The following is a 4910-nucleotide window of genomic DNA, read 5'->3' on the forward strand; positions in this document are numbered from 1 at the left end:
TAGTAAAAAAATTTAGAATGGTCAATTCAAACCACAGATTTCTTGAAAATCTTACAGTAATGAATGAAGCATACAATTTTGAAGTCTTGACTCCATGATCTTGAATAAAAAATACCTTTCAATGATTTTTATTATAACTTCATATTTTAAAAAATAGGCAATATATTAACACAGCTCAAAATTTAAGAGAGTATACAGTAAATTCTCTCCTGTCCCCCAGGCTTTCAGTTCACTTTCATAAAAGCAACTCAATGTCCCCAGGTTCTTGGGTCTTTCCAGAGCCATTCTAAGTGTATGTGTAAGCTATTCTAAGCATAAGATTAATTGCAGCATACCACACAAACTGTTCTGCATTTTGCATTTTGCCCACAGATATGTACTTGGATATATTGGAGATTATACCTTGGATATTCCGTATCAGTACATTAGGAGAGTCCTCGTGTTTTAACAGTTGCATAATTCATGATCTCATATCTTATTTAACCAGTTTCCTGTTGATTAGACCTTTAGGTTGCTTTTAACTTTTTAAATTAAAAGCAAAATTTTTTGCTATTATGAGCAATGCTGCAGTAGGAAATCTGATACCCATTTGTATGTGAGCCTGAATAAACTGCTTTTTAAACTAATGGCCTCAAAAGCCATAGGTATACTTGAGAGGTTTTTTTTCCGTTTCTGGCTTTGGAGTGGAAGAAAGCTAAGGACAAGAAAGAGCCCACCTTTATTTTTCTGCATGCCTTGTAAGTGATTACAGTGACTCTGAAACCTTGTTCATTTTTCATGTTCAGCATTCCTAGCACAGGGCTGGGCACAGTGTGGGAACTCAAAACTTATTTATTTAGTATCACTTCGTTAGATGCTACAAAAAGTACAAAAGGAGTTAAGAAAATTATTATAGGGTGGCAGTTCAAACACATAAAATTTTTAAGAATAAGGCAGTGTACAGTGGCTCACACCCGTAACCCCAGCACTTTGGGAGGCTAAGGTGGGAGGATAGCTTGAGGCCAGGAGTTTAAGACTAGCCTGGGGAACAGAGTAAGACCTTGTCTCTTCAAAAAAAAAAATAGGAATAAATGTCATTTTGGGATTAAGCAAGTAATTGAAAAGGTTAGAATTGATGAATAGTTTTTTGAAGGAATCAGACTTGAACTGGGTGGACCTTAATCAATAATTTGTGTAAAACAAAAAAATCCAGCAGCAGGAGGGCATGTGAAAGGCAGAATGATAAATTGATAAATGCTAGAATGAGAATAAAGATACAAGACTTGGGAAACAATTAGATCGTGGGATTTTGCAGTGTGTGTTTGGGATTACATAGGTTGGGGCCAGGGTTGTAGGAGCATTTGAATAACAGGCTGGCTCATTATATGAGATTTCCAAACCAGAGAATAACAACATAAGACAGTTTTGATCTGGAGATGGTGTGACTGGAAGCAGGGAAATCAAATGACTGTTAGAATCCTACCAAATGGAAATGGTAAACCTAATTACTTTAAAAAGTAATAGAGACTATAATCACATTGAAAAACACTTGGTTTTTATTGACTATCACTGTGAAAAGATACAGTTATGAACAAAGGCACAACTACAAAGAGTTACAATGGTGTTTGCGGATATATGTAATTTTTTTCAAACAAATGAAATTTGGCAATGGTAATTATTGTAAAAAAGGAAAAAAATGTGCCTCATTTACATTGTCTAATTTGAACCCCATTATAAGCCTGTGAGATAAGGCAGGCACTGTTATCACCATTTACAGATGTGGAAATTGAACCCTGAAAGATTATTTGCCCAAAATTATTCCGTAAGTTTATGTCACTAGTCAGTAACAGAGGAACACAAACCCAGATCTTCACAGGTCAGATGGTGTGTTGGCAATAGATGGGGACGGCTCTTCATCCCTTTTAGACAGTTTAATCCTGTTTCACCAGTGTAACCCTTGCTTCTTCTCTCAATTAGGGAGCATGGTAAGATAATGTCATGTAAGAATAAACTTTAAATGGAAATTGACCGAAAAAAGGGCAAAAAATGCTCCTACCAATTACCAAAAAAAAAAAGAAAATTGAGACTGAGAAACAAATATTCTCTCATCACATATGTTGTGTGGATCATACCAGTTGCATTCAGGAAATATCCCAAATGAGGGTCCTGTCATTTGGAATGTCATTGGCAGGCCTGAATAGAGCTTTCAGTAGAGTAAAAATCAAAGGAAAATGTCCATACACTTCTAAATATGCATCCTTAAAAAACAGTATTGCCCATATGTAAAAATATTGAAGAACTATGTATTACCATTCAAGCCTGGCACCAATTTATGAATCTTCTATCCTCACTCTATCCCTATAAAATGGAACTATTTTGTTTTCTGAACAAAGCCTGCATTTTCCAACCTCTGAACTTTGCTCGTGCCTACATGCCGTAGCCTTTCTCACCTGTGCTTGCTGAAATTGTAGTCATTCTTCAAGAAGCCCTTCAAATACCTCTTCCAAGAAGTGCTTCTTTCACCCCACTCCTTCCCTGCCTCCCAATATAAAACTTCTTTTGTAGCATTTATAAACTTTCTTGTTTTAGAGTTTGTATAGTTCCCTTATTCTTCCTACGCAATTATTAGATTCCTTCAAGAGGAGGCTATGACCTAACATTTACTGAGCAGTTACTATGTCAGAAGGTGCCAGGAATTTCACTCAATGTGTACAATACCGCTAGTGTTTATCAAGTATTTATTGAGCTAAACAGTGCTCTAAGTGCTTTACCTGTATTAAGTCATTTAATTTTCACAATAACCCTATGTGGCAGGTACTACTATTATTACCTCATTTTGCAGATGGAGGAAACTAAGGTCTAGAAATTTGAATTAATTTAGCCAAGGTCACAGGGATAGGAGATGTTTGAGTCATGGCTCAAATCCAGATATCCTGCCTCTGGGGGCCCTAGGACTCAACCTCTGTTTCAAAGAGCTTTCTTCCACTGACGAGAAGCTTAGTCTATCTCATTGGGTTTATGCCCCAGTAGAAAGTATGCCTCTCCTTCAGCCTCTCTGTCCTTGAACAGTCAGGCATCCTGTTCTTGGTCATTAGACCCCTGAAGAGCCCTCCTTATAACCTAATTCCAACTGCCAGGAAAGCTTGGAGTGCCCAACCCTGAAGGTTTGGGGTTTTATGTTACTTTTTGGATCATCCCACAAACCAAAAATAAAAAAATTAACTCCTGTTTGATTGCTGCTTTCTACTGATATTCCCACAATCAGCTATTTTAAGAACCACTAAAACTAGAGTTCTTAACCTAGGGTCTAATAAGGACTTCCTGAAATTTTATTTAAAAGCATTTTTCTGGGGGAAAAGACCCACTAAGTTTCACTGGATTCTCAAATGGATTCAGAGTTCCTGTCAGATCTTTGTAGACCTTCAGGCATTTTTCTTTTTGGAAGCTCCAAGTTCTCTTATCAAACATTGAAACATATTGAAACTCATATTAAATATAATTTTTACCTATCAAATACTTCATTTGACTAATTGTAATAAAGGTATATTTTATGGACATATGATTAAGTATTAATTTTGACTTTTCACATTTCCTTTTTGTACTCTAGAGCCAATACATTTTTTAAGGTCTCAAACATTTCACAGGCCCTTGGAAAGCTTACAGGCCCTAGATGCTGTACCAAATGGCTCTGAAGGGGTTCCTGACTCATGAAGGTCAGGAAGCATTGTCCTGCCCTGAAGTGTGATGTCAGATGACCACCTCCTCCATAATTTCCCTCTACTCTTGGTTCCTTAATCCCCTTCCTGCTCCTCAGCCTTACTCTTTCTCCCACAGCCTTGAGAGTCTCTTCCTTCACCCAAACTAAGGATGAGTTGACAGAATTCTCTTTTCTTTCTTTGGTCCTCTTGTCTCTGGATCCTAGGAACCCCAGAGTGGAATATCTCAAATCCTGGTGGTGGAAGGGGCAGAGCTAAAGGATGCACAAAGAGCTGGAAACTCACAATGAGCTTTTCTCTCCTTTCCTTCCCATAATCTATTTTAGATATGGCCGAAACCATGAAGTTTGGGAATGACAGAAATTGGGATATGCTGAGCTATGCCACATTTTTTTTTTTTTTTGGACTAATTTCTGAAACCAGATCTGAGTGTTGCATTGGGCTAACAGTTAAGTACAGAGCCAATAAATGGTCTAATGTTAGCATTTCCAAGAAACTAAGAAGAGATGAAATAAAAAATGATACTGATTCAAGAAATAACACTGCTTCCTTTACAACTTTCAAAAGAAAACTGAGAAATTATAGAAATATGTTTTTTAAATTGTGGTGAGTGGCAGAGTTTGTATTTAGAAAGGACAAAGACACCAGCAGAGATGGGATGAGAGCAGGGTTTTTAGGAAACTCCAAAGACAAGGACATATATTTCCAGTGTTTCTTCACCTCCACAGTTGGATGCAATCTCTTTCCTCTCTAAACAATCTACACTTCTACTTGACTCTCTTCTGGCACTTATTATTTTCTACCTTATTTTAGGATTGTTTTTATGCAGGTTTAATCTCACTTTCTAAATTGTGAGTACCTTATGCACCTTGGCACCCCTCACAGCATCTACCTACCATTGTTCTGTACACTTCTTAGGTACTCATCTATTTGCTAAAGGGATAAATGAAGAGAAGTCAAAATGCCATTACAGTCTAAAATGTAACAGATTTGCTCCATGAAGAGGTCATTGACCTAAAGGTATACTTTATTGGTCTTATATTGGTGTCTATATAAATATAGGAATAGAGGGGATAAATATATCAATATGTCATCAATGCTTTCTCTTTCTGAAATCATTCTGAGATTGGGCAGGCCTATCTATATCTGAATGTCAGTGTTTTTATGTTTATAGTACATACCCAGAATTTTCCAAAAGTATTAATATTTATAATG

Source organism: Propithecus coquereli, unplaced genomic scaffold, assembly GCF_000956105.1.
Source record: "Propithecus coquereli isolate 6110/MARCELLA unplaced genomic scaffold, Pcoq_1.0 Scaffold70, whole genome shotgun sequence".
NCBI classification, from domain to species: Eukaryota; Metazoa; Chordata; class Mammalia; order Primates; family Indriidae; genus Propithecus; species Propithecus coquereli.